The sequence below is a fragment of the Crocodylus porosus genome, unplaced genomic scaffold, assembly GCF_001723895.1.
Source record: "Crocodylus porosus isolate Cpor-Errol unplaced genomic scaffold, CroPor_comp1, whole genome shotgun sequence".
Lineage (NCBI taxonomy): Eukaryota > Metazoa > Chordata > Crocodylia > Crocodylidae > Crocodylus > Crocodylus porosus.
In genome coordinates, this window is record NW_017728950.1 from 4,729,954 (window position 1) to 4,751,753 (window position 21,800).

General features: G+C 39.3%; 1 long non-coding RNA gene across 1 annotated transcript in view; it reads right to left on the reverse strand.

Moving 5' to 3' along the window:
- The window catches only part of LOC109323762, an 18,091-nt gene extending 10,570 nt beyond the window's left edge, over window positions 1-7,521 (reverse strand). The window contains exons 1-2 of the long non-coding RNA XR_002104749.1: window positions 7,511-7,521; window positions 1,482-1,486 (exon numbers count right to left, since the gene is read on the reverse strand). This is a non-coding gene — a long non-coding RNA (uncharacterized LOC109323762). The remainder of the gene's footprint in view (window positions 1-1,481; window positions 1,487-7,510) is intronic.
- Window positions 7,522-21,800: the final 14,279 nt, after the last annotated feature.

The following is a 21,800-nucleotide window of genomic DNA, read 5'->3' on the forward strand; positions in this document are numbered from 1 at the left end:
TCCAGGCTAGGCTCACTCTTTTTAAGTTTCAGTTTCACTATCAGCATCCTCATCTGAATCATTTGGTTGCAGTTGCATATTTTATCAAGAAGTTTTAGTTTTATTCCTGGAGAAACATAAACAACTTACTGAATTTTTCCAGTGAAGATATCTGAAATGAAGGAACCCTCTAGATGTTCAGATAAAGGCATGATAGGATCTGATGCACAATCCACAAAATCATGCTTTTTGCCATGCCACATGTGCATAGCAGGAGGCATGATTGTGGGATCCAGCATCAGATCCTAGCATGCCTTATTGCTGGTATGGGGGGAGTCTGGGATGGCAATCCTAGGATCCCCCTAAAGCAGCATGTAGCAATCCCACATCTGATGTGGTGGAGAATCCCACTGTGGGTCACTGCTAAGGTGGAGAGTTTTGGCAGCTGTAGGACTTTTTGCCCCAGGAGCACATGGTGCAACCCCATCAGCTGACAGGACTCTCTGCCACATGGGCATAGACCCTGCTACACATGGAAATTAAAGTGGGATAGAAATCAGCTATAAAGCTATAAAGTTAATACACATTTTCTAGTTCTAACTTTATAGGTGGATGGATCTTATTATTGCATGATAGTTACTATGCATGTGTAACTGGTCTAAATTAACTGCATAGTTAATCAGTTAATTGTGTGATACATTCAATATGTAGAGGGGACCCACGTCCCACTTTTCAGAGTGGTTGAGTTATAAATATGATTTCCCATGGCTAGGTCAGTCTTTGACTAGCATGTTCAGTATAAGAGATTGGAGATTGCCAGGGCAAAGGTGGCAGCCTCTGATCCTCCTCCTAGTTGCTGTGCACTGTTACAAGGCAATGCAGATTCCCAGATTTCACTTCCCAAAACCTGTCCCTTCCTTCCTCTTTCATGGAAGATGAAAACAAGAAATGGAAGCACTTTAGCCCACCATCAACACACCCCATTACCTCCTCCCCAAACATCCCAAACAAGAAAACAAAAATCCCAAACAAGAATGCAACCGCTGCGCTTCCCACAGCTGCCCTGGGGCAGCTCTGATCTCCTTGTGGTTGTCTCTGCCCCTTCTGGGCCTGTTCGCCACTGGGGTAGTTCTTCCTCCTGCGCCTCCAACCCCATTCTCGTCTGCCATGACTTGATGTTCCTCAGTGTGCGGGTCCCTCGGTGGCCCGGGCTAGGCCAGACGGTTGCTCACAGGGCTCCACCACCCCTACACCCCAGCCTCACGCCACCTTCGATGCACTGCCTTATCGTTGTCTGTGGTTTTCCTCGCAGGCCTCTGCCACCGCTCTATGTCTCGGGGCCAATAACGGAGGACACTACTAACCCTGGTAGTGCCATATGCCCTAACCCTATCCTGTGAGGGACATTCACCGTCACCTCTATCAAAGTCTCCCCACAAGCCCCACCATGGGGCATGCCCCTGGTCTCCGTTCCCCTAACTCAGGGACTCTGGAGTCCTTACTACTCCTATCACCGACCCACCACCAACTCCCTGTCCCTGGACCCTCATGGATGGGGAAGGCACTCCCCTCTAACTGCTGATTCCTGACCGGCTCAGACCTGTCTGTCAATGTCCAAATGTCCGGGCGGCGATCCCGCCCCAATTACCTCCTTCTGGGTTGTCCTTGGCCCTTCGCCCCTTTCCTTGGCGTCTGCCATCCCAACACTCACTTTAGGACCCCACGGCGCTCCTGGGGTTGCTCCTGCCTTCTCTTGCTTGGTTGGTCCGTCGCTCCTCTGGAGATCGGCCGAGATCTTGGTTGCAGCGCCTCCTTCTTCGGCCACCAAACCCTCCAGACTGCTGGATCCTCAGAGGCTTGCCTGAGGAGCCCATTCTGCTGCTGGCACAGGCTGCAGCCTGTTCTCCGGGCTATCCGCCCCCTCCAGATCGGTGACCGCCATTTTTAACTCTGCTGGCCAGTGTCTGATGTTGACGTCACTGACCGGCCACAGCTGTACAAAGAGGCGGCTAACAAGCCACACAGGTTCCTCTTTCTGCTCTGCACAACTTTCATCCTGGGCTGCAAGTAAGTGTCCCACATTACCACAGCCCCCGGGACACAGAAAAATATAAAACATATACCCTAGAAACAAATGTGGGGGTTTTTTTTGTTTTTCTTCCCCTGATGCTAATGTCTCTACAAGCAATTTAGCATTGGCCCTCAAACACCTTCCAGATGACAGCTGTGCTAGCTTGAATCTATTCAGAAGCAGTAACCTTTCACAAAGCTATTGAAGGTGGCAGAAAGACTAGGTCAAAGTATGATCTTCCTGAGGGGATGAACTAGTTGTGCAATCTTGGAAAGTGAAGGGATGGGAATGAGAATGGCAAGAGCATAAGTCAGCAGAATCCATTTTGCCTGGAGTAAGCAGCTCCTTCAGAAAGTATATGCTCAAAATTTTTTGCTAATAACACAAAACTAAAGGGCTTTATCCACAGAGAGGACAATTGGAATATCAGACAGGAAGAACTGGACACTTGTGAGGACGGAAGTAACAGAAAGGACATGAAATTCAATATTACAAAATGTATTGAACCATCATACACTTGTAAATGTTGGTTTATATTTGGGCATGACCTATGCTAACAATTCTTCTCCTATGGTCATCCATTCTCCTCTTTTCCCCTGGCTGACACTTAGAAAATTGAATGCAAAATGATCACTGCTGGATTTGCTGGTCCAGACCTTTGAGGTCAAGCTGTTTCATTTCAAGATCCTTGAAATGTTTGGAGTTGATAATGTGTAACAGGGCAACCTAGCAAATAGCAGCAAGCTGTGAGAATGGACAATTTGCAGGCAGAGGTGAAGTGGAACCCAGATCAGTTTGATACCAGGAAGAAGCCACCCTGCTGCCCTAGGTCAGAGCCAAAGGGCCTCCTTGCTGCCTGGAAAAAGACCAAAGGTTTCTGTTTGCTAGTTTGTTTGGTGCAAGGACTGAGTTTCTTATTATAAGCATTCCCTGAGGAACTTCTAAGGCAGCAAAACCAAACTGCAAGACCACAGGGTCACCAACCTCCTTACACAATGTCATTATGTTGTTTCCAGTTTGAAATTTTCACAAAATAACCTGATTTTTCATGTAAATTGGGGGGTGAGGGGAGGGGGATTAAATAAAAACAAAATTAAGAATGTCAATACTTCCTGCAGCACAAAATTTCCATTTTCCAAACAGTGATACCTCCATTCACACTCCTATAACCTGTAATCTCTTTCTTTCTCTCTCCCCCTCAACTGCAGCATCTTCCTCAATCTATTCCTGAAAATCTCAATTGTGTCTCAATTAGTTGACTTTGTAGTGTTTCGCATTGCCTTATAGACTCAGTTCAGCAGAACACCTAAGCACATACAGTTTAAAGCAGGTGAAAAACCCCTTTGAATTCAAATGCTTGTTAGCTTCAGATCATGGCCAAAAATGTTTGCCCTAATATCTTACTTATATTTTTCCATCCTTGCCCTTAAGCTATTTCCTCCTTTTTCTACCTCTCCTGAGACTGAATAACTACCTCCCTTTATTTTGTTGATACCTTGACGGTATTGACAAATGGTGAGCACTGCTCACTACCCACACCCCTTATTTGTGTATGTGTTTATTGCTTTGATGGAAGGCAGAAGTGGGGAGGGGTCACTCACTCTTCAGCTTAACCTTTGAAAATAAAGCAACGTGGAAAAAAACCCCAAAAAACTGAAGAGCAGTTTTGTTGTGAAAACCCTATTACTGAGAATAATAACTGGTCCTAATATGTGTATGTGTCTTGGGACAGCAGAGGGTTTTAGCAGACAAATGCTAAATATCCAAAGGTAAAATGCTAGGGCAAATATTAATATTCACTAAGAACAGAGGTCGGTCAAACCAGTGATTTTGCTTTGAAGAAAATAATAGGAGATTATGAAAATAAGATATAAAAATAGACATTTGGACTATGGCAAAACTTTCAATAATATCTAAACTCAATTATTTTTACTAAATAGCAATTCAGTAGGCGTATTTTCCAGGTTCTTTTTCACAGCTGGAAATGTGGTGCTTAATTCAAACAGATAAGTTTTACTTGCTATAAAAGCAGTCCTCTGCCCTCCATCTTATAGGCTACCTAGCAGATGAGAAGGGGAAAAAGCACATGCTGAGCATTTTCTACTTTTTTGAAGTCCAGCCCAAAGCACCCGTGTTTTGAAAATGGAGATGACTTTTCCACCTCTTTCTCTTTGTCTATATTATGAATTCGAGCAACTGATGATTCTGTTCCTAATTGATTTGAGTGCAGTTAGCTACTGAGAATGAGGCAATATGTTAAAAGAATACTCTCAACTGAACAAGACTAAAAGATATAGAATTAAGATGGGTCCATTCCCTTGTCTTTACCATCTTGTTTCCTGCCCCCTTTTTGATAGCTAACACCTATGAATCATTACCAAGGAAGAGAAATGAGGCTATCCCATCAGATTCTACCCTCCGCTCATTCTTGCTATTGCTCAGGGGCATCAGTGGTAGAGATCCTTGTACCTTTCCTTACCCTTTTCCTACACCTACACAGCAACCAACCACAATCTGACCAAAATAATTAATCAAGACATATTCAAGAAAAAATGTTTTATTACTCTTCTTTGTTATTACAATTACATTTCTAGCTTTTGCACTAGCTCAAGAGATTTCCTTAGTTTTCCTCATTAGAAACAGACTCAATATATCTTCTTTAAGTCTAAGGACCACATTTTGTTTCCAGTCAAACCAATGACATAAACCTCTGGTACCTGAATGGGGACAGTTTAAGCAATAACACTTTTCATTCATGTCTGTTTAAGCAAATTGGTAGCATACTCTATTTCATAATTAACAACTTAGGCCATTAGTCTGACTTCTTAGCTGTACTAGAAGGGGCTAACATCTTGGGCTTTATGACTTCAAATGGTCATTTTTTTTCATGAAAGGAAGTGCTAATCAGTTCCTAGAGAAAAGGGGCTGGACTGCTCTCTGAAAATTCTTTGGGAGCCCATAGACAATACCAGTAGTCTCCTTCTGGCATTATGTTCATCCCTCCTCTGTCAAAAGCACAAAAACTACCAAATGATGCTTTGAAAACATGGACAGTAGCAGCTTCGGAGAACATTTAACAATGTGCTATATAATGTGGTCCCCTTCTTTCAACTGAATTTCATAAAATTATTTTAAATGTATTCCCCGTTTTACTAGAAGCACTTATTTCAATGCAACTTTAATTATCCAGACAGATACTATTCACAATAGTTATTGCAGCACAGTAACCTTTGGTTTTCTATTTCATACTTGAAAGACTTTTTCAGAAGAAACAAAAATACAGTTTTTAATTCACTCACTTTGTCATAATGAATGATATGTTGCTTTAAGGATGATCAAAACAAGCATGTGTAAATAAAGTCTAATTCACTGACCCATTTCAGATTAAATTTAAATTGACCCCATCTACTCATCTCTCTGAACCTCCCATGTTCCCTCCCTCCCTCCTTTCTTCTTATCATTAATCTCAAACACTTTCCACTGTCTTTCTCTCTGTACTCAGCGATACTGCTTCATCTATTGTAAAGATAGCCACGCTGGGTTCTAATTACTTCCCTCACTAGCACCTACATTTCTCTCCCTTCTACTCTTTTGCCTCAAGTCTCTTGGGATTGGTATCTGCCTCCAGTCTCTTGGTGCTGATCTTTTCATTTCCTCTCCAATTGACTGACTTACACTCCTAACCCTATTGTAAGTGTCCCATAAAAGTCAGCTGTGGCTTCTTTCTGAAAAGAAGGATCTTTTCTTCATTCTTGTTGAACTTTCTGCTGCCTTTGGCATCAGTTGATAGCTTTGTCTTTGATATACTTGATAACTGTAGCAAGAACATATCTCAAATGTCCTCACCTCTTTAGTCCTGGTTTTGGTGCATGAGAAATAGGAGAAGGTTGGCAGAGCTATGTTTATGGCAATTACAAGAGTGGCATGGAATCAATATAGATAAGCTCTTATGTATCTAAGTGTTAGTTTTTCCACATTCATATTTCAGTACTTAACTCTAAGAACCCGGTTTTTAAAATTGTCAGGGGAACATCCCAACTTCCCTACTAAACACTACCGACAACTCTAAAATCTCACCCTAATAGAAACTGGCAAAAGCCTGAACAATTATCTGGACACTTTCCTCCAACTATGAATTTTGAAACTTGAATACAAACAGAACTTAGTATTACTTTTGCAAAACTAAACTCCAAAAAAAGGACTGTCTTGCAAAACTGAAACCATTCCCAGGTTCTGCTCACCTCCACAAGGAGTGTGACTTGGCATTCCAAAGGGCACCTTTCAAACTTAATAAAAATCTTTTAAAAAAATCTTAAAACATCACATTCTTGGATGAGAAATGAAAAGAACTCTGAATCTCAAAATATAGGAAACTCTACAAATTGACCACAAAATATTAGGACTTCAGTTAGTGTTTATCACTTTTTTGACAAAAATGTCATCTTGATCAAAGTGAACATTTCTGGTGAATTTTCCCCCAGATGTTTCTTTTAACAAGAAAAAGAAGTTAAAATATGTGATACACCCCTCCCTGCTTTCTATGAGGAAAAATGTCAAAATAGAGAAAGAAAAATGGGAATGAAAACATACAAATAAAAAATACAAAAAAATCCACAGAAAAACACCACACTGAGACTAGCCCCTTCATTTCAATTTACTTTTGAAAATATAAGCCATGTAGTGGGGTTTTTTTTATTGAATATATTTTCATAGAGAATTGGTACAATTTATTTATGAAAGGAATATGCAAGGTCAACATATATTACAATACAGGTATTGTGGGGCAACGGAAAGTTATGTGAATAAATAACAGCATATAGAGGACCACTCTTGTTATTTCAGGTGACTCTGGGCACCCACGTTACTCCACTAAAGTAGGATTCAGTGGTAACAACAGCTCCAAAGATCAAGAGTTGTGATGCAAAACAGTGATTGTTAAGTAGCTATGCAAGTACATAAACTTGTATAAACACAAGAGTATTGGAAACTACATATGCCATCCTGGCAGCAATCATTCCTCTCCTTCTCATCAAAAGAAGAGTGCATGCTTACCAAATCTATAAAATTTACAAATCAAGCAAAAAAAAAGGAAGGTAAAGAAATCTCCATCAACAGCAAAGTATCAAAACATATGGCAGTGAGTGAGCATGTATCATACTGTACAAAACTCTCTAAAGTAATCAAAAATTAGTATATTCACTACAGAATGCATATACATAATGCAAAGGCAGCTATATGGAGAAACAAAATACAGGTACATGTAGCTCATCAAAGCAGGTACAAGAGCTGTTCTGTGGAGCGGTGCCAGGGAATTAAAGTGATTCCTGTCACCGACTGCACAATAAAAAGAACAACTACTATTTCCCCATCCCCTATTCAGGCGATTAACATCACCATGATATACAAATGCAAGTTACCACTGGCTGGAATCTTACTGAAAATTTAAGATGGTAGCATGACCAGCCAGAAGAGTATCAAGTGTCCAACTACAATTAAGACACTTAATTGTATCTTTTATTTATTTATTGCATTTTAAGTAATTTTTATGTAAAATATCTGATTATGTTCCCTCTTTTGCTAAAAATGAATAGTGATTTCTTGCCCACTGAACAAAGGGAGGTGTAAAGCAGATTATGGTCAGCTGCCTGCAGTGCGACAGAGGATTGGGATTCCAGAGACAAATATTTTTTTATCGTCACTCTTCACATTTACAGTGATTTAAAGCTTTGCTCATAACTGAAGCAGATGCTACTCTAAGCAGCAGTAAAATCAATGTGATACAGTTAATCCTGATTATCACCCTGACACTCACCATGATTTGTGATTCCAGAGATCACAAACACTACAGTAAATAAACACAGCAAGAAAATTCTCACTCACAAGAGCTTTCTGTTATTGTAATCTTACTGTCTGTTATACCTCTTTGATGAACCCAGGTGACATTATGAAAGCATCTTTCACTCATGTCACAAGTGTACATTAAGCATACTTTAAAAGCAGTTTCAAGCTATTTTAAAAGATATTAGAAATGGACTGCCCGCTGTTGTAATCCATCAGGCATGGTAGCATATATTATATTTTGGAATATAACTATTAAAAAGAATCATCTGTCATTTTTGGTAATCATCTAAACCCTGTGTGTATGAGATACAAGTTGTAACATATTAGAAGTGTTAAGTTTGAAATACTGTGTTCAAGGCAGGGATGAACATGAATTATTCTTGCTTGCCTATCACCAAATATACTTTACAACATATTTTTCTAAAACATTGAATAGTATTAACAATCGTCTTTTATATTTTAATTAACATTTTTCATAAGATGAGGTTATCTGTTTCTCAGTGTATCAAGTTTACAGGAATATTTTTGAAAGTTCAAGTCAAGCAGATGCTTTATAGTTGCAATAATGGAATGTAAACACATATTTAAATACAGGTCTATTGAATGTGAAGCTCTCAAGGTAGGGGGGGGAAGGGAGAGAGCAGAATAATTGCATTCTCTTGTGTCCTGTGGTCTTCAATTTATTTGCCAAGTTGATTGTCATCAGTGTTTGCAACCAATGAATAGATAATACATATTGTATCTGCTCACACCAGAATCTGTAAATATAATGTGGGTTGGACTAGATAACCCTTGAGATCCCTTCTAAACCTATGAGTCTGTAATGATAATAAACAAGCATCTCAGCCCTTATGGGAAATAAGAACAGAACATGCAGCGTACCAGACAGCATATTCAAAACAGCAAGTATAGCTAGGATAGGTGCATGCCACTTGTGAAAGCGCTAAGCATTACTAAAGAGCTGGTATTTCCTAAACAAGGAATAATGGTACCAGCTGGAGTCAGAGGAAATAGGCAAGAGATGCAAAGTATTAAAAACAACATTACTGACCTTTTTGTTAGGAGGAAAGATTTTTCCTCTGCTGTGTCACTGAAGACTGAGGAAGTATTACATACACATGAGCACTAAGAGGGACCATCTATTACAAATAGTAAAATATCCCAGATATGCTATTTCCAATGCCAGTAAAAGGTGGTTAGCACGGACCTTCAGTCTTTCTCTCTCTCTTTTTTTAAATTGTTCCTTAATCTCCTTTCCTCCCTCTCCCCTTGCTATCTTTTGTCTTTGGCTGAAACAGATATCTTCTTTAAAAAGGAGTGGCCAACCTCTGGCATGTGTGCAATAAGTGGTACCTGTAGTCTGTGAGTGTTGCCTGTGGCAGACCAGGAAGGGTACAGGAAGCACAGTGGCAGATAGAGTAGAAATCAGGAAACAGAGCAGCAGATAAGGCAAGGAGTACAAGGCAAGAAGCAGAAAGCAGAGGAACAGATTAAGCAGAAGGGGACTGAAGTGGCATTCAGGGAGGATGCAGGGCTAATTTGTGGCACACCTGCCACAAATGTTGTCCCCCACTGTTCTAAAAAAAGTCTAGGTCTGTCATGTCCTTTTGGTAAATGTCTGCAAAGGAAGCTCACACCTCATCTTCCAGAGCACAACTATGTGAATTTTTTGCATCAAAATTTGAAGCCAGGAATTGAAGATTTTTCAAACAATGAGGTACGTTCTACAGTACCTTTCAGCCCCAGAGTCAATTAAATTGTTCAAGTCTGGACTAGTGGAAGATTTGAGGAATGAGGGGTCTAGGTCTAGCATCTTACTGAAAATTATAGGATGGGCAGCATACCAACCAGCTGTCTCTTAAAGACTGACCAACAGACCAGGAAGTATCCCTTGGAAGCAAGATCACAATATAGTGAAGTGACTTGCACTGAGTTTTACTTGCATTTGAGAAAAACAGACCATTCCTAGCTTATTTCTAGTAATCAACATTAAGCCTTCTAGACTTAGTCTCACAGGCCTATTGGTATTTAATCTCCAGTTAACGCAAACATGTTTTTTTTCCAAAAGCAATGCAGGTCCAAATGATATAAATATATTAGATTCTAATTTGAGTGTGTGTAGACTCTGGTGTATATTCACATCTGGCATATACCAAAACTCACATTACCTAAGATTGTTTATATTCTAGAGTTCTTTGATAAGCCTTTATTTTTTCTGTATTTTTGTTTCCCTTATCTTTTACCTGCAAGGCCTTTACTATATACTTCTTTAGATAAGTACCCCTTCTGTCCTGCCAGTGCAAATTTGCTTTTACGCTCACAATTAACTGGAAAGTGATATTGGAAGCTTCTTATTCTTTATGTTTTTCCCTTCTTCAATGGAACCCTAGTCTCCTGAGCCTTAATTACAGTATCTTTTAGGATGTTTAGACATTTTCACTGCTCTTGAAATATAATATTTCTTCCCACTGCACCATGTTCATAATTAATTTTTTTCAATTTCCTATCTTTGCATTTTAAAAATCAAATGTGTTCATTCTGCTGTGTTCTCCAAACACATATCTTTATAGTAATCGAGAAAAACCCTGATTGGATTTGGAACCTAAGTATTAAGTCAATCTTCTTCCACTGAGACTATTAGAAATCTGCATAAAACATTAATCTGAGTTTTATTTAGATGGTTGAGTTATTCATAGATCACACAAATTTACAAATTACTCACTTTCCTGGTACATAACCAGTCTGATGATTTTCTCTCTCCCTCTCAAAAAAAAAAAAAAAAAGAAGTCAAATCATGTTTACTGCCTGAGTTATTTCATTAACTGGCAACAAACTTCAAGAAGTTAGTGAAATTTTTTTAAAGTAGAAAAATAAATTCATAAAAAATGATACGCCTTAATAAAATGTTAAAGCAATAATTTAGTATGTCTGAATTATAAAAAAGAGATTTGTGCTGATAGGTACAGTAACACTGAACATCTCACCAGGGATTCAGTTCTCAGCTGTTTACCCATTACGCTTGTGTTACATAGCACAGTCAGGCTACTATAAACTAATCTGATGTATTAATATATTTCTCACAAATCAAGATGGCACAGAGTGAAAATGAACTCATGACAAAGACTTTTAATTTGATGAATTCACTGAACCCACTGCTTCTCAAAGGCCATGTTTACACAAGAAGCTTACTGTGCAGTAGCTCGTTACTACTATGAAGTAGTGTCACGGAGCACAAACTCTGACATGACGCTACTGCACAGTAGTAACAGGGTCACCAGAAAGCCATGAGGGCACACTACTGCACAGTAACACAAATTACTGCTCAGTCATTTAGTACTTGGGTATGTAAGTACTAAATGACTACACAGTAATGACGGCAGAGTCAGCATCTCATGTAGACATGGCCAAAGTCAAGGTTTGCCTTTGTGCAGAGAAGCAGAAAAACACAGAAAAAGGGAGGATGGAGAGCTAGCAATCCTGTAACCTGGTTTTAGGAGGTAGCTTCATAAGATCAAGTATTATCTGCCTCATTGTCTGGTGGAAAGCCATTCCTCTACTACCAAACCCCAACTACATGGTCTGAGCATATTTTTTTCCTCCATTTGACTCCCAGCTTTATTAATCCTTTTGCTATCTCATAATATGGGTGTTAATAACATTTCTTCCTGACTTTATCCATGACTCTGAAGGCAGAGGATCTGACATTAATTTATAATCAGGCCCACCCAGTATATTTCATCTAAACACAATGATTCAATGACTTCCTTGTTTCCTCTGTAGAAAGGGAAGTATATGTATATTCATATAATGTGTGTCCTTTTCCCTAACAATTATGATTCATTTATAGAAACTATCATTTACACTTTGCTGAAATAAAAAGCATGTTAATAAATACGCTTGTTTCAGAATTACATATTAGCAATTTAAGCTTAAATAATATAGGACGAGAGATGTAATAATTCCAAACCCATATATTAATAACCCAGGTAATCAGGATTAAGGTATTTTTTAATGGGCGCATATGAACATTTAAGGTAATTAAACACTGCTGAGTAAGGATGGCATTTAATACCAATACAGTTATTATTGGATGAAACTGTTCTTTAAGAACGTATTGACTTTATTTAATTTTCCTCATTTTCATGTCATGCTATTTTGTAACTTATTTTGCAACTGAGTTATTGGCTGGGTGGGCTGCATTGGTGACTATATGAAAGGCTATTCCAGGAACCAAGCCACAGTATTTCTTTGCTTTCTGGATTTCCTCTTTGGAGTTTTTGACTTTAATGGAAGCTATGATGGAAGTAAAATAGAGAGCTTTTCAAGCATATGCCTAAAGCAACATCAAACCTTTTAGGAGCTGTGAAGGCTGGGCTGAGTAATCAATCAAAGAAAACTCTAATCCCTGTTAGAGTACTGACACATTACAAACAATAACTACTGCTTTCAAATTGGGCATAGTGGGGGAAACTGTACATGGCACAATGCAGTGTTGGGCTGAGATACCCAAGTTATCTTGGGTACAAGAAGCAATAATCCTCTATTTGGATGTCTCTGCCAATCTTACATAGCTTGGGCTCTGTTAACCTGGGTACAGTGCTCTGCTAATGCAGCTTCCTATTCCCAAGCTAGCTTCTGAGCTAGCAGAGACCTCTCTGAATTGTGCAGTATTGATATACGCTTAAAAGTTCCTGCTTGTAGCTTGTTTATCTTTTCAACACAGGAATTAGATAAAACAGTTATCAAAAATAGTTAAATTGCAAATGTATTTCTTCACAGATAACACAAGGCAACACTTAACTATAAAGTATAAGACTACAACCATGAAGGGGCATTGTGGTAGTGTATTTGAATTAGAACTTTTTCAGTTTTCGACTAAAATGTAAAAGTATCTGAATTTTCACTGGAAAGATATGCAAAGGGCAGGAAGACATGTTTTTGATAAGTTCTAGATAATAAGACACTTCCAAAGAGTCAGGAACTAGGGCTAGGTACAGACATTCAAAAAGCCCAAAGTGGAAGTGATCTAAGTTATGCAGTTTTCTCTAGGTGGTGTAGTTTAGATTGGTAGTGAATAGAACACAAATTCACCCTTTGGTGGGAGTGGGGCAAATCTCAGACTGGATTCTGCCATTTTTGAACCAGTCTCTATGTGTCAAATTTCTGTTCTGTTATGGGGATATAGACCAGTTTCTTATCACTTATACTGGTAAAAGTATAATGTCTGTATCTGGCCAAGATCTCTAACTCCCTACTTCTTTTATAAGGACAACAGATTTCAAAACAGTTTGAGTAATATTTTAAACATTTAAACACTTTCCATCCAGGATAGCAGAGTGTTTAAAAACATTAATTACAGCATTATTAAAGCCTTAAAAGATCTGAGAGGTATGTAAGCATTGTAATTCTCTTTCTATACAGATTGGACATCTGAAGCAAATAATGAGCAAATGTGCTTTCCCAAGGAACACCGAGTCAGCATAAGAGCCAAAAAAAGAACATCAGTTTCATGACACTTAGTTCTGGCTTTCTTGTAGGCTTTGCTTCATCTCAATAACCAGCCTTATAAAGTCGTTACCATCTGCCAGCTGGTAACTATCTATATACTATGTAAAAAGAATGGACCAAATCTGATTGATATTACAGATAAAAAAAGCAAAACTAGATTAACAATTAAGTCAAATTGTAATGTTTGGTGGCACCTGCAATACAGAGCCCAAATACTGAACATGGCATACGTATAAAATTACCTTTTCTTCCCCACCAGCAGGACAGAAGATCATATAAAGGAACAAATATGTGGCAACCTGTGGTTGTGGTTTCCATTTCAACGCCCCCTTTCCATATATTTCTGCTTCTGTACACATTTCAATTATACATTTTTTTCAAAAATAAAAGTCTTCCGAAGCTTCTATAAAGGAAAAAAAACCAGAATATGTTATATCACCAAGCTCCAAGTATGGATGCTTTCAGGACAGTAAATTCACTTAGAAATAAATGGAATCTAATATGGAATATATATTAGAAAAAATATGATTATTTTTAAAAAGTAAGTTTAATTCTTCCTGAACATATTATTAATGGAATTGTTTGGTAAAAGGCCCCTTGCTTTAACATTTTTTCATGTCACAAGTGTATATGAAATACATTTATTAGCCTTTTGTCTTTCATATGGCCACATTTTTTTATTGATTGTAAATATGTATAATACATATGTTTGTGTTTCATCTCTTCCCTCCTGCTATTGTATGCAGAGTATGTGCCTGTATTTCTTAAAAGAAATAATTAGTAGCAATTTGGCATACATTTGTCCTTATTTTATGTTTATATTAACCACACTTTTTCTTGTTACAAGAATAGCTCTAAAAGTTTTTAGTTTGTGAAGGCATCACACTGAGTTAATTACTGAAACATGAGATAAAATTAAAGATGTATTGAAGAGTCTTGGAGGAGAAAAAAGCCAACCGCTGTTCTTGTTAGCAATATGTGGTGATTTAAGTACCATGCTGTGGGATCACTTTTTGATGTGTTTTGTCAACATGAAACCTAATTCATTCTTTTGTATACCAGTTTGAAATAGTTTCACATATTACATCTGAGTCCACCTGTCTATTTGGGGGGTTGCAACTGTGGGATTTTTTTAGCATCTTTTTTCTCCCCTGTTACTGAGGGAAAATAACTGCTTAGCTCATTTTACATGGAAAATAATGAAACTGACCATATCCAAAAAGCTGTCATTATCCCAAAAGAAAAAAAAACCAGAAAGCCCACACCTGGAAAAGTATGTTTTATCTCCAATCTTTTTAATGGGATACTTGCAAAAACAATAGGTAGAAATAAAAATAACATGGACAGACAGGGCTTTTTGAATGCACACTCACTCTTTAGGGAAATAGAAACAAAGGTGTTGGAGGAGGAGAAAGATAATTGGTTTACAGACTACAGCTAAATCTCTTTAAATTGTTTACATCTGATTCACCCTGCTAAGCACTTCCTGTGCAAAGGGAAGTGCTTTCTGCTTCCACTTGGACCTCCAGAGCAGGGTGTCCTATTTGCATTGCCAGGTGTTCTGCTATAGTTGTTTTGACCTGTTATGCTGCCACTGTGGGCTTGGGCCAGAGCTGTTCCTGACAGGGGAAGAGGGCTTGGCAGGAAAGAGCACAGGCTGGGAAGAGACAAGTTCAGCCTCTGCCCCAACCCACAGCAGCACCCTGCCCTGCTCTGTGCAGATCTGGGGGCAGGCCCCCCCATGCCCTCCTGGGACGCATGCAGTGGCAGGAGCTGCCACCTCCTCTTTGTGCCCCCTGGACAAAAACAACAACCTGGGCTGGGGTGGGCACAGAGGTCCTGGGAGCGCCATCCCCTCCAGCCCAGCAGCACAGCCAAGGTTGGCCCCACTCTGGCCACTAGCTTCAGGCCCCCCTGGGCAGTGCAGGACTGGCACTGGTGTGGGGACACAGCCCGGGCTGGTGCAGGGCTAGGGGGGTGGTGGATTCATTGCCACTGGGCAATAAACCCGGGTGTGGGGGAAAAGGAAGCCACATGGATCCAGTGGGCCCTGGTCCTGATCTGAATCCTGGGCCTGGCTCAGCTCAGCTGCCTCCTGATCCCCGCCAAGTCCCAGTCCCAGCCCCAACCCCAGCCCCAACCCCAACCCCAATCCCTCCCCCATAACCCTTTCCCCTCCCCCTACCCCTTCCCCCTCCCCCTACCCCTTCCCCTGCACACTTTCCTGCCTGGGTGGGAGGTGCACACACTCAGACCTGCACAAAAAAAATTCTCCTTCTACCTATGCATGATGCGAAGAGGAGACTCCAGGGCTAGGAATATTCAAAGAAGCCTGAGCCTGAACTGATTCAATCTTTTCAGGTTAGTCTAATCTGACTAGGCTGAACCTGTTTGTAACCATCCCCTCTGGACTAAAAAAAATGCAGGCACATATATGCAATGGCTCAGGCTAGATGCCAGGGGACACTAGAGCAGCCTTCTCTTCCCTTCCACAATGCTGAGTGGAGGGAGGCCCCGAAAGGATGCTTTGATTAGGCAGTCATGTTCCCCCCCCTGCCCCCCACCATCTTTCTGCTCCTGACCAGAGAAGGAGCCAGCAGGGAGTTACAAAGCATTTAGTTACACAGCAGGGAGTTACACAGGGAGTTGATAGCATTTATCAGCCCATCCTGAAAACAAAAGCATCTCTCATTAGTTCAAACTCTTCTTAAACAACTTTTTCCAAGGAAGGAATGGAGAGACATTACCAGCTATCTGTTGATTAGCTCCAGAAAACAGACACTGTCCTGTCTGATTTTGTCCTGTCTGCCTTACACAGACACCTCTCAGCATTAGCGATCATACCACAAGCTAACTACCATCTGTGGTGTGGCAGAGGGGTGGAAGGGAGCTGCTGTGCCTGCCGTCTCTGCTCAGACTCCAGCCAGGCACCAGAGGCGAGGGGCCAGCCCAGCTCTCTAGAGCTGAGAGCCCCACCCAGGGCTGCAAAGTGCCTGGAATGCTGGGGAACTCTGGTTTAAGTTAAACCTAAAAGAGGTCTGGGAAAGACTTTGCATAAACTGGTTTGACCCAAATCAGTTAAGTATGATACTTTACCTCAAACTGTTTTCAGCCATTTTCAAACTGGTTTATGTGCACTGAATGTCTGTTCAGTTACAGGTTTAAACTAGTTTCTGATCACTTAACCCAGTTTATGTATAATGTCCATCCCTCGCCCTGGTAGCTCAATTCCTGGTCTCTTCTTCAATAAGTGGATGCAGAGAAGGCAAACCTGGTTGAGGCAAGGAGAAACTTAAAAGAGCTGCTGATCTTCAGAATCTCCAAAGCTTTATTTATACAGGGTTGTGAAATTCCAAAATGTTTCTTCATTTTCAATTCTTAGTCATAGCCAGCAGTGGAACTGCCATAAATCTCATGACAAAACCTGATTTTGTGATATATCCACCTCAACTAACAACATAAAATGACTCATGGAAAGTTTAGGACCTTCTGTACCGGTCCTGAACTCAGCCTTTCAAGGTTTGCTTCTCAAATGTGTCCACAAGATCTCCCAAGCAGGTAACAAAGCAGAACTGAACTTGTCCAGCTTTAAAAATTAGATCCCAAATCAGCCATCTGTAGGCCATACAACCACCTATTATCAAGTAAGCAATAGCTACTCTCTCAATTGAAACCCATAATTATCAAAATGTATAATGTATAGATTAGAATTCCTAACAATAGATATAAATTATTACCTCTTATAATATCATTATATATCCTATAGATTATTCACCCCACAATTTACTAAATGCACCTGCAATTTTATTTGACTTTTTTTTACCATTAACTTGAAAATTTTAGAAACACAGAAGAGAAATGTTGAAAAATATGGAGCATTTTGGTTGTAGGAAAAGTACATTAAACAATAAGAACTGAGTTCAGAGCTGCGGTAATTTTGTTGCACAAAAACTAGAAAAGCACAGAATTGTATCCTTTGTTGTAAAGTTTCTTGGTTTTGGGTTACCAAGTGAACAACTGTATAGACAAGCACACGTGGTATGAATGACTGTATTCGGTATAGATCCTTACTGATATCACAGTCCTCAAGTGTATGCTTCCAGGAGTATGCTTCATCCATTACTATTCTATGCTCATCAAACCCATAAATAAAGTAATACTGTTGCCATGAGCATATGCCATTGCTGCTTACTCATAAGCACTCAGCCACAGTGGTGGTGGGAAGTGCTGCTAGGATGGCTCATTTCTGCTTTTAACCTGTATGGAGCAGGAGCAGATTGAACAAACATGCTTTTTGGCAGCATACTTAGCTTAAACAATAGTTCAAGGTTTGCTTGAACTGTGCAAAATGAAAAAAGATACAGTGTATACTAAGCACCCTATTTTCAAATAGTCATAAAAAATTGTATTCCTACATTAGGACATCCAATACCTGCCTGCTGAGCTTGAAGTTTCAGTGTGGATGGTTAAAAAAAAAAGATCTAAAGGAAGACAGTGAATTTCTTCAATGACCTTATGATCTTGATAGACAAGAGTAACATCCTTTTTGCAGAAGAAAAGCATAGAGACTAGGTAAAGTCATGTGGGAGGTCTGCCGTTAAATCAGGAATTAAAAGCAAATCTCTTCCTCATCGCTTTCCCCTCCCCCCCTTTTAAACCAGGTACAGACTTTTACTGATATGAGTGATCAGAAACTGGTCTATAGTTGTAACAGAGCAGAAGTTCAGCACACAGACTGGTTTAAAAATAGAAGAACCTGGTTTTAAAATTTGCCCGCATGCCCCACCCAAGGGCAAATGTGTGTTCAGTTCACTACTAATCTAAACTATGCTGTTATAGAAAACTGTGTAACTCTGATTGATTCCATCTTAGGCTTTTTGAATGTCTGTACCTAGCCTTAATGTTTTGATCACTTGAACACGCAGTATTTTTTTAAAGTAGTTTTGGATATAGCCAATTTTAATAAATTAATTGCCAAGGACTTTTTAAGCAAACTTTGATTTAAAAAAAAGGGTTACAACTGCCTCCTTTAGCATAGTGTTGTCATCACTATACTAGCTATGAACAGGGAAATAATATTCAAGGTATTTTACAAATACTCCTTTAACATAAACTGAAAGAGCTTATCAAGCTGGTTCTATAATTGGAAACTACTTAAGGAGAGGAAAAAAAGATGCTGATGAAGCAGGCTACCATTGATTTACAAATTCAAAATAAAAATCTGCTACCCTACTAGTTTCATATTGATTTGCTCTCCCTCCTGACTCTGTCCTCATTCCCCCCCCCCTTGGTCTGACACACAACATTACAAAACTGTAGACCCAAGCTAAAATGTTGAAAAGCAGGCCACACCACTTCTACAGAAAATGCTGCAAATTAATGATTTGATAATTCTAATTTGTTTGCATGCCTTCATCCGATTGATGATGATGGTGGCTTTAAAGCCTTCTTAAAAATAAATTGCCATTGTTTAGACAGATGTTTGTCTGGTGTAAGCTGCTGTACTCTTGCAGGGTCTTCTCCATTGTATATCTTTGAAGGACAGTTATCCTTAGATTTCTTTGTTAAATTAAATAATATAGTGTTAGGCCATGTCTGTACATTATACTTTTGCCAGTGTAAGTGATCAGAAATTGGTCTATACCTGTGACAGAACAGAAGTTCGACACACAATACCAGTCTATACGCACACCAGAAAAGAAGTTTGGTGCACTCAGACTGGTTTAAAAATGGCAGAATCTGATCTAAGCCAAAGTGTGAATGAGTCTCTCTTCATGACTGATCTAAACTATACCACTTACAGAAAATGGTGTAACTTAGATCAACTCTGCCTCAACCTTTTTGAATGTCTATACCTAGCCCCAAAGAAGAAGCATTCTCTCACAGCTCAGAGCTTTGGATTTGCTTATTTAGGAATACACACTCACAAAGTTCCTGCAGTGTCTGGTACTGCTGTGCTGAGATTGCTGTAGCACTCAGAGACCATTTACTCTCCAAATTACACCTCAGAGCAGTGATTCTCAGCCAGACTGCTGTGGCACCCTGGGGTGCTTTGAGATCCTTGCAAAGGTGTTGGGGGGTGCCTCACAATGTTAGCACTGTTATCACAAGATAAACCCAGAGCTTTCCAATAGGAGTTCATAATGTTAAAAATATTCTGATGTGTTGTAGTTTTTGCAACAATAGAACTGCTTGATTGTTTTTGTGTAGTCAAAAAATGAGTGAAAATTAAGAGCTGACTGTTTCTGAGGGGTGCCTTGAGTTTCAGCAGCTTGAGAACGATTGCCCTAGCTCACAGAAAATGAGTCCCCACATGGAAGCTATAGTCAGTAACAGATCCATAGACTTCCTGTGACATCGTCTAAGCCCTAGACTGTCACAGGAAGACTATGGATCTGTTCCTAACTATAGCTTCCGTAGGAGTTTCGTTTTCTGTGAGCCCTTAAACATACTTAATTGGCTACTGAATTTTTGCCCATTCTGTCATTTGCTTCACCAAAAAATCCCAGAATTTTCTACACGTATGCATTACACTTTAACAATCAAAGTCACAAGAATACTAAAAAAATCTCTCTTTTGGGGAAGCAAATAATTGTGCATGCAAGACAGTGCATGTATCATTATTATTTTATTAATGCATATATTATCAGATGTGTACAGAGATCCTTACATGTTCTTTTCAGGGCTTGTAAACATGGAAATATGATGGCCACAACAGCAGTAAAATGGTAAGTAGATAAAACAGAAACAGACAGAAATGATGGTAATGGGTACTATATACACACACTCTTACAACAGAAAATAATTTAAACAACTTCTATGAGAGCTGATTAATTGTACTAATAAAGCGTCCAGAATTTGTGAAAAATATGCTAAAAAAAAAGCACAGTAATAAAGTTTATCCTGGGGGGGGACTGAGAAAAACCAAGCATTAAATGTGTGTAATGAGCATACTCACTGGGCGTGTCTACACTAGATGCTAAATGCTCAGTCAACTAATTCTACTACCCATTAGTACATCACGCTAAAAGCTGTGCTATTGCATTAATGAGCAATAAAAATAGTCTACTGTGCATTAGTGTCACTTAAAAGGTGTGTGCTGGCACTACTGAGCAGTAGCACCAGTTACTGTGCATTTAGTTAGTACCTGTCATTACAGGTACTAAACTTAGCGTGTAGTAACCACAGTACATTAATGCACATTTAGGCATGCCCACTAAGTCTCAAATCCTGCTTTTCAGGATATATAGAGAGACCATTGTCTTTGTTCAGAACTTCACTAATTTGACTACAACTCTGCAAAGGCACTGGGAGCTGCCAAATGTTATCAAATGCTAGGTTGTGGTCTAAGTGCTGAGACTTTCAAGAGGCAGCCTGCAAACAGCAGCTGACACTCTTCTTCCTAAAGATTTACCACTGTTCCATGGCAGTCTTCTCAGATCACGGTTTCTAGAAATCCAGGAATCCTTTCTTAAATCACTCCAATTGTATAGTTTAATTTCATATTGCAGGGGATGTAGCCGAGGCCATTTTTACTACAGTAAAGGTGACACAAGGACTAGTTTAAAATTATTTGTATTAATATTACCAGGATCTCTAAGGCTCAGATCTTACAATAAATTCCATGTGATCTAAGGCAGCATTTGGACTACACTAGTTCCCTGTAGAGTTGAGTCACAGTAGTTTATGAGGGACTCATTATCACAACATCCACAGAGATCCCCTGCAGTAAGGTTAATTACAATATTTACACATTCTATGAGATAGTGTAAAGAAAAATAATACACAAACAGTATAAAGAAGAATCCTCCATCTACAGCATGATGCTGCTTAGCTACACAACTTCTATTAATGATTTGGGTAGAAAATCCAGAAAATGTTCTTTATATGCTTGTGCATCCTAAGAGGATTTAAAGTAATTTGAGTATGTTATAAATGCTGACAGTAAAGAAATACATACCAAAACTGAATTCAGTGATCTGCGTAAGGCATAGTTTTAAAGGCGTTTATTGTGCATTTTTATACCTACTCTGTCCTATAAAGATTTGAAATATAGCCATCAAAATGGCACATGAATAAATGTAAGAATTCAAAGCTTATAAAAGAAATGGTAGAAGCCTCTTGACATACTCAGACATGTTCAGGGGAAAAATGAAGTCTGTTCTTATTTTCATGTCCCAGGTGTAGAGAAGTCGTCAAAATATTTGCATATCACATTGCTCATTTTTTCTACTTTCCCATTTTAAAGAGTTCCTCCATTTGCCCCCATTGAAAAAGACAGGTAGCTTAGTTTCTTAGTGCTACTTTCCATTAGTGAGGATTGGATGCCTAGGTCTGTTCAGCATTATCTTATAAATCTTAGTTTGACTTTTGTGACAAGAGTGTAGATTGTCTCTAAGCA